Consider the following 9,373-nt stretch of genomic DNA (forward strand, 5'->3'; position numbering starts at 1 on the left):
AACCACCTCAATTTGGGGATGATTCGTTCTCTATTCAGGTATTCCAGAGATGTAGGGTACATCAAGTTGATTGTGAAGATTTAATCCACTGCTCCTTAGGCTGCTGGGAGAGATTTCCCTTTCTCTTCTTTGTTCACACAGCTCCTGGGGTTCAGCTTTGGATTTGGCCCCACCTCTGCATGTAGCTTGTCTGATGGCATCTGTTCTTCGCTCAGACAGGTCAGGGTTAAAGTGGCAGCTGATTAGGGGGCTCTGGCTTACTCAGGCTGGTGGGAGGGAGGGTTATGGAATGCGGGGCAAGCCTCTGGTGGCAGAGGCTCGTGTGACATTGTAACAGCATGAGGCATGCCAGGTGTTCTCCCGGGGAATTTGTCCCTGTTTCATGGGACCCTGGCAGTGATGGGCTGCACAGGCTGCTAGGAGAGGAGGTGTGGATAGTGACCTGTGCTTGCACACAGGCTTCATGGTGGCTGCAGCAGCAGCCTTAGTGTTTCAACCCCATCTCTGGTCTCTGGAGCTCGTTTAGGCAATGCTCTGAATCCCCTCTCCAAGCATACCCCGAAACAATGGTCTCTTGCCTCTTAGGCAATTCCAAACTTTTTCCTGGACTCCCTCTTGGCTAGCTGTGGCGCACTAGCCCCCTTCAGGCTGTGTTCACACAGCCAACCCCAGTCCTCTCCCTGGGATCTGACCTCCGAAGCTGGAGCCTCAGCTCCCAGTCCCCACTTGCCCTGGCAGGTGAGCAAACAAGCCTCTCAGGCTGGTGAGTGTTGGTCAGTACCGATCCTCTGTGCGGGAATCTCTCCACATTGGCTTCTACACCCCTGTTGCTATGCTCTCCTCTGTGGCTCCGAAGATTCCCCCTGCCCCCGCCCACCCCCCGTCTCCGCCAGTGAAGGGGCTTCATAATGTGTGGAAGCTTTTCCTCCTTCGCAGCTCCCTTCCAGAGGTGCAGGTCCCACCCCTATTCTTTTGTCTTTTCTTTTTTCTTTTGCCCTACCCAGGTACGTGGGGAGTTTCTTGCCGTTTGGGAAATCTGAGGTCTTCTGCCAGCATTCAGTACGTGTTCTGTAGAAGTTGTTCCACATGTAGATGTATTTGTGATGTATTTGTTGGGAGGAAGGTGACCTCCATGTCTTATTCCTCCACCATCTTGAAGGTCTCCTCCTGTCCCATAGACTTTGGATCGTTGGGTTTTCCTTTTCTTTTGTCTCCATGTATTTTTTGATTTCTTAAGTAACCCATTGCCTGTTTAGTAGCATATAGTTTAGCCTCCACGTGTTTGTGTCTTTTGCTATTTTTTTTCTTGCAGTTGATATCTATTCTCATAGTGTTGTGGTCAGAAAAGATTCTTGATATGATTTCAGTCCTCTTAAATTTATTGATACCTGTTTTGTGGTCTGGCATGTGATCTACACTGGAGAATGTTCCATGTGCACTTGAAACGAATGTGTGTTTTGCTGCTTTGCATGGAATGTTCTCTCTCTATATCTGTTAAGTACAGCTGGTCTAATGTCATTTAAGGCCAGCATTTTCTCGCTGGATCATCTATCCATTGATGTAAGTGGGGTGTTAAAGTCCTCTACCATTATTGTTTTACTGTCACTTTCTGCCTTTATGTCTGTTAATATTTGTTTTATGTGTTTAGGTGCTCCTTTGTTGGGTGCGTATATATTTACAATTGATATATGTTCTTGGATTGCTCCCCTGATCATTTTATAATGTCTTTCTTTGTCTCTTATTACAGTCTTCATTTTAAAGTCTATTTCATCTGATATTAAATTGCTATCATAGTTTTCTTTCTATTTCCCATTTATACTTTTTCCATCCCCTCACTTTCAGTGTGTGTGTGTCTTTAGATCTGAAATGAATCCTCTGTAGGTGGCATACATGTGGACCTTGTTTTTGTATTCATTCTTTTGATTGGAACATTTGGTTCATTTACATTTAAAGTAATTATTGATAAGTATGTACTTATTTCCATTTTTTTGGTTGTTTTTGCAGCTGTTCTTTTCTTCTTCTTTTACTCTGTACCCCCTTATGATTTGCTGACTATTTTTAGTGTTATATTTGGATTCCTTTCTCTTTTTACATGTGTATCTATTATAGATTTTTGGTTTGTGTTACCATTATATATATGATTAAAGTTGCTGATTTCTTTAGTTTGAAGGTATTTTAACAACCCTGCATTTTTACTCCCCTTCCTGTATATTTAATGTTCTGATATCATATTTTACATTTTTTTGTTTCCTTTAACTACTTATTGTGGATATAGATGATTTTACTACTTTTGTCTTTTAATTTTCCTAGTAGCTATATAAGGGGTTGATTTTGATTGGGATTCTGTTGACTCTATAAATCAAGTTGGGAAGACCTGAAATTCTAAAAATATTGACTTTTTCTATCCATGAACATGGAATATCTCTCCACTTGTGTAGATTTTTTTGTTTAATTTCTTTTATCAGTTTTTTGGTTTCCTAATATAGACCTTGTACTTCTTTTTTTACCCTTATGCCCAAGTATTATTATTTTTTGGCACTAAGGCAAATGCTTGTACCTTTAATTTCAAATTCCTATTGTTCACTGCTGGCATATAGAAAAGTAACAATGTAGATTCTTCACTTTTTATAACAATATGTTAACTTTATTACCTACACATCTGGTTTCCAAAGTTATGTTGATTTCCTCTCAAACATATAACATCTGTTATTCAGGGACTCAGTAAGAACTAAAATCCAAATTGACTACTAATGAACTTCTTAAAAATCCTATCCAAGTTAAGTTGGGGAGAAATAGTGATCCATTTCTAGATCCTCTGCTCTGAGAAGAAAAACTTCTTGTACTTCAAACTCAAAAAAGTTGGTCATAATCCATCTCAATCAATCCCTGTAAATTTGCTTCTTTAACTACACTTCTGAAAGCTACCCACTGGGAACATCATCACTTGGCTGAAGGCCAGGCAATCAGCAATAGCCTCACTATGACTGACTTTTAGAGACTCTTCTACTGCTTGAAATGCTTCCACTTTTAGAGACACTTCCATAACTACTAAAGATCAACTAATTCTGAGTCATTCCGAGTTCTGAAAGTCTAACAGTCCCCAAAATCTCTGCTTCCCCAAACCCTGTATAAGATCAGCAACTTGCTTTGATCAGTAATACTGAGCTCTGTTCATACAGATCTCTCTTGCTTACCAGATAATCCATTAAACTTTTTGTTTCAAATGTAAAGTGGTAACCTCTTTTGTTGAGAGCTTTTTTTTCCTGTTATCAATTAAGCTACCTAAAACAGCACCTGTGGGGGCTTCCCTGGTGGTGCAGTGGTTGAGAGTCCGCCTACTGATTCAGGGGACACAGGTTCGTGCCCCGATCCGGGAAGATCCCACATGCCGTGGAGTGGCTAGACCCGTGAGCCATGGCTGCTGAGCCTGTGCGTCCGGAGCCTGTGCTCCACAATGGGAGAGGCCACAACAGTGAGAGGCCCGCGTACGGCAAAAAAATAAAATAAAATAAAATAAAAATAAAACAGCACCTGTGGATTGCATTGTTTTAGAGCCAGGTGGAAACTCTTAATGGAAATATGATTTTACTATTTTCTTGGCAATTTTTTTTGTTGTAAATTTGTGTAAAACTCAGTTACATGAATATAGTTTCCATATCTTTTGTAAAACAGCTATTTAATTCATTGCTCAATAGCTAGTTAAATGTTCTTTATATAAAGAAAAGTTTTTAAGTTCCTCTTAGAGTTTAATGCTAGGTAAAATTGTGTCTCCTGAGCAAATAAATGATTTCCTCTTTTCTTTGGCTGCCATGAATCTCAACACTACAATTTCTAATCAGTTATAAGACTTAATTTCTCACTTTAAGATTATATTCTTAACCATAAATGATACATGACTTTCATTTATTTTCATGTTTTTTATTGTTATAATCCTTATCATAATGGTTTTATTGCATATGACTTTTGCTTAACCTACATTAAAAATCCATGTTTGGGACCAGGTATGGAAAAAAATTTATAATACATTTCTTTTTGAGGAACATTATGATAATACACTAGTATTTGCATACTTCTTGTTCTTTCCAGGCACTTTCACCTTTGATAATAATCCTTTATTTTGTTTCTATGATATCTAGAGTTTGGCAGCAATATTTTAATGAAGTCAGTCAAATGAATTTATAGTTTTACAAATCATTTCTAACATTGATATTCTTTAGAACAAAATTCTGTGTGAAAATATTAATTCTCAGTGTAACTGGTAAAAGTTATACCTCCACAGCAGTTAGTTGGCCAACTGCACAATCACCTTTGAAAGTGCAACAACTTTAATAGCAACATTGTACAAAAATAAAAGGCAACATCTTAACCTTGAAACTTTGGTGCTAACAATGGAAATCAAAATAAACACTTCTAAGTGTTTATTTCACTCCTCTATTCAGCAAGGCAACAGGTTAGTTAATGGAAGAATTTGACATCCTGCGTGGAAGAATAGCTTTCAGGACATATATAACAAAAAGTACATCCTAAATATGAGACTGATTTTGAGTCTGATATAAATTTTCCTGTTTCCATTGCAGGTTCCTTACCATTCACAAATCCAACAACTTGCATTAGGGTGCTTGAAACTAATTTGTTTGGCTGGAATTATAGTCATTGCTGTTATTATGTATAGTTTTTATTTTCCTTTTTTAAAAAAATCAATTCTGAGGTTTTCCTGGTGGTGCAGTGGTTAAGAATCCACCTGCCAATGCAGGGGGCACGGGTTCGAGTCCTGGGCCCGGAAGATCCCACGTGCCACAGAGCAACTAATACATGCATCACAACTACTGAGCCTGCGCTGTACAGCCCACAAGCCACAACTACTGAAGCCCGCATGCCACAACTACTGAAGCCTGTGTGCCTAGACCCCATGCTCTGCAACAAGAGAAGCCACCGCAATGAGAAGCCTGCACACCGCAATGAAGAGTAGCTCTTGCTCACCGCAACTAGAGAAAGCCTGCACGCAACAACGAAGACCCAACGTAGCCAAAAATAAATACAGAAATAAATAAATAAATTTATTTTTAAAAAGTATTAAAAAAATCAATTCTATCTATCTGGCTGCATCAGGTATTAGTTGCGGCCTATGGGATCTTTCATTGTGGTGAGTGGGCTTCTCTCTAGTTGTGGCACATGGGCTCTAGAGTGTGTGGGTTCAGTAGTTGAGGCACACAGGCTTAGTTGCCCTGTGGCATGTGGGATCCTAGGTCCCTGACCAGAGTTCGAACCCACGTCCCCTGCATTGCAAGGCAGATTCTTAACCACTGGACCACCAAGGAAGTGCTTAGTTTTTGTTTTCATATAACAAACACAGGTCTTATAAAGAGATGGAATAAATCATGGTGCCCATGGTAGGGCTTAAAGTGGTGGTGAGAAAGACTTATTCTACTGTATATTTCTTCCCTTCTTCCCTAGATGCCATCCTGCTTAAAATTCTGTCTTTAGAAGGGTTGCAGGGAGGGGTGCAGTGGAAGAGAGATGTGAACTACCTCTTCCAAATTCTAATGAAATGTAATAAAAGATTAAGCAGAATTGACATCATTAAGACCAATTATTCTTTTTTCCAGGAAATATAGTAGGTACTTCTAGGGGATGAAACACAATAAATTCCTATTTCCTGAGGACATACAGATTACTGAATCTTTTCTGAGGCACAGGATGATAGGGTGAGGAAGGCAATGGCAGGGGATGTTTGAGAATCCTCTAAAATTAGGTATGTGCAGAAACAGCAGTCTTTAGAAGAAACAGCTAGTAAATCTGCTCCTGATTAGTAGTGGACTTAGGTTTGGATGAAAAGGGAGGGTTAGTTCTAGTTCCAACAACCTGAACTTCAGGAAAGGAAGGAAAGAGGCAATCTTTGCCTAATTCCTAAATCTTTCTCAAATGACCTTGTTTTTAAGGAATATAAGGTTTAGCTATTCTAAAGTGCCAACATGGCAACAAATACAATACTAGACAAGAAACCACCTATTTTTCTAATAAAGAGAGGAAAATTGTTGCAGAAGAAAGTGTTTCTGCCTTTCATAGATGTCTCCACCTGTGCCTGAAACCACTGGAATTGAAGTTGGGAGGCATCTGTTTTTGTCTTGTCATCTCTGCTGATTTTCTCAGCTACTCAGGATATCCCCAACATCATTTACATCTCATATACAGAGGTTTTCTTAGGATGAGGCCAAGAGAGGCTCCTTGGGCCTGCTTTGAAGACCCTCACTATGAGCAGCTGGGAAACCACCACTGAAGATGAAGAAATTGGCTCTACCATAACTATTTTTTTAATTCCAAAGTTTTATTTTATTTTATTTTAGTATTTAAAAAAATATCCAACTTATTAGGTTTCCTCATTGAAAGCCAAGGCAAAGCAGGTAATATACTTTTATCCACCCAAGGCTGTCCTTTGGTGGTTTCTATTCCTATTTAAAATGACCACTAACGCCACGGAGTCGCGCGGAGACTGAGGCTCGGGTGCACTTAAGATTCGGCTCCACCCATAACCCACTGCCAGGGCCGAGGAAGGCACTGCTGCTGGAGGTGTAATGGACGTTAATCCTGCTCTGCAAGAGGTGCTGAAGACCAACCTTATCCACGATGGCCTAGCACGTGGAATATGCGAAGCTGCCAAAGCCTTAGACAAGCGTCAAGCCCATCTCTGCGTGCTTGCATCCAACTGTGATGAGCCTATGTATGTCAAGTTGGTGGAGGCCCTTTGTGCTGAGCACCAAATCAATCTGATTAAGGTTGATGACAACAAGAAACTAGGGGGATGGGTAGGCCTCTGTAAAACTGACAGAGAGGGAAAACCCGTAAAGCGGTTGGTTGCAGTTGTGTGGTGGTTAAGGGCTGTGGCAAAGAGGCTCAGGCCAAGGATGCCATTGAGGAGTACTTCAAATGCAAGAAATGATCAAATAAAAACACTGGGCTCTTGTTCCTCAAAAAAAAAAATTAAAATTAAATAAAATGACCACTGATGTATATTGTAACCTGAATCACATGGGAGCTACTTATAGTGATATCCCTACTCACACTCCATAGTTAAATTTACATTTATTGAGGACCTTTAATGAGCCATCTGCTTCATATTAGCACATCAGCAGCAGAAGTACCACTGCCACCAGTATAACAGCTGCCATTTATTTAGAAATAACTATGTGTCAGAACCAAAGCTAAAGACTAATTTTATTTCATCCAACTCTTACATAAACTATGGCAGGTAACATTATCCTCATTTGATGGAAGAGAAAACTGAAGCAGAAAGAGTCTCAGTAATCTGCACTAGGTCGCAGAGATAACAAGTGGCAAGAATTCAATCCTTATGACACTGCGGTTTACAACTAAGGACATTGAGGCCCAGAAAGACCAGAACCAAGGGGACACAGTAAACGGCAAATTGGAAATCAGATCTGTCAGAACCCTCAAAGAACATGTTCTTTCTATTGTATCATATATCTTTAATTCTGTGTTTTGTTTCTCTGCCCGCTCTGAAGTGTAGGAAGAGGAAATAAAATTTGTAAATTAAAAGGTTTTGAAATATTCTGGAAGGTTCCATTTTATGAATAGGCATAATTCTCTGCCTGAGTCCACATTTTAGAAGGAACATGTCAGATATGAGTTGCTGGCTTGGCAGTGGTCTCAAGCATATGTTACCTGGTGACCTCAGTGTTGCCAGTTAATCACTGGCATATGAGCCAACACAAAGTTACTTTTTCTTTTTCAATTTTTTTTATTGAAGTATAGTTGATTTACAATGTTGTGTTAGTTTCAGGTGTAAAGAATATATATTCTTTTTCAAATTCTTTTCCATTAAATTTAGGTTATTGCAAGATATTGAATATAGTTCCCTGTGCTATACAGTAAGTCCTTGTTTTTTTAATCTATTTTATGTGTAGTAGTGTGTATCTCTTAATCCAAAACCCCTTTTGCCCCTTTGGTAACCATAAAATTTTTTTTCTAACATTACTCAGCCATAAAAGAGAATGAAATAATGCCATTCACAAATAACATTGATGGACCTAGAGATCATACTAAGTGAACTAAATCAGACAGAGAAAGACAAATATCATATGATATCACTTATTTGTGGAACTTATTTATAAAACAAAGTTACTTTTATATAGGACAGAGGCAGCTAACAGTCCTGCTTCAGAAATCAGTGTTATTGATGATGGGAGAAATTGTGAGATGAGTTTCACTAGAAAGTGTTGTAAGGTTTCTATTTAACTAATTCCTGAGCTCACATCTGGGCCGAGTCCTGGTGACTTTGGGAAGGAATTCAAAAAGAAAATGCAGACAATAGGAAGGCTGCTTCACTTTCTTTGCCTTCAGCTGGAAACAGGTTAGTGCTCACCCACATCAAGGCAGTACTTGGACTGGCTGCCTGAGGTACAATTATATTCTACAAAGTTGCCTTGTAGTTTGCATTCTCCTCCTTCAATGGCTTTCATATCAAAGCTGCTTTGTTTCCAAGTTAACATAATGGGACTCAACGTAATATCTTGCCAAGCTCTCACTGATCCTCGGTGTGGAATAAATGTGAACACTGCCTCATTAATCCTCTCCACGGTCCTCGGAGAGAAGTGGCAAGCAATATCCCATCCATTTTGCAGTGGAGGAAAGAATGGCAAAGTAAATTGTTCACTTTGCATCTGTGCCCAGCCTTCTGGGCATTTCCATCTGGATATCCTGCTGGCTTGTCAAACTCAACTTACCCCAAATTGAACTCATTCCCTTCCGTTTTCCAAAACACATCTCTCTATCTGGGCATTGTCTTGGTTAATGGCACTACTATCCACACAGTTCCCCTGGTGGAAGCCTCGAGTCATCTTTGACTTCTTTCACTTTCTATATACAATCAGTTATGAAGTGTATCTCATTTTCCTCTGAGATAGCTCTCCAATTCGTCCATTCTCTTGAAACAACCCTGCCCCAATCTCTTGCTCTGTCCAGTGTCACATCATCCCTCATCCAGGTTAGAGCCAAAAAATAATCCTTACTAATATACCCAATTTGGGTTTTTCAATTTGTCATTTATACTGTCTTCAAAAAATTAATTTTCCTAAAACCAAGGTGGTATTATTTTCTCTCTTGCTCAAAAAGCTCTGATGGCCCCACATGGCCAACAAACATGGTCCTGACTCTTTTCACATCAATATCTTTTAAAATCAGGCACAACCTCATTCTGAGAACTTGTCTCCCACTTTTTGTTACCATGTACCCCCTACTCTAGACACAAGGCCATCTCACTATTCTCCAAGTGCTTTGGCCCATCTCCTAACTTTAGTTCATGATGAGCTTGCCTTAATTTCAGCTGATTCAACACATTTCTAGTCATTCTTTACAG

General features: G+C 39.6%; 1 pseudogene; it reads left to right on the top strand.

Moving 5' to 3' along the window:
* LOC115848388 (small ribosomal subunit protein eS12-like) overlaps nucleotides 1-6,937 on the top strand; it is a 93,629-nt pseudogene extending 86,692 nt beyond the window's left edge.
* The last annotated feature ends 2,436 nt before the right edge of the window (nucleotides 6,938-9,373 follow it).

Source organism: Globicephala melas, chromosome 3 (assembly GCF_963455315.2).
Source record: "Globicephala melas chromosome 3, mGloMel1.2, whole genome shotgun sequence".
NCBI lineage: Eukaryota > Metazoa > Chordata > Mammalia > Artiodactyla > Delphinidae > Globicephala > Globicephala melas.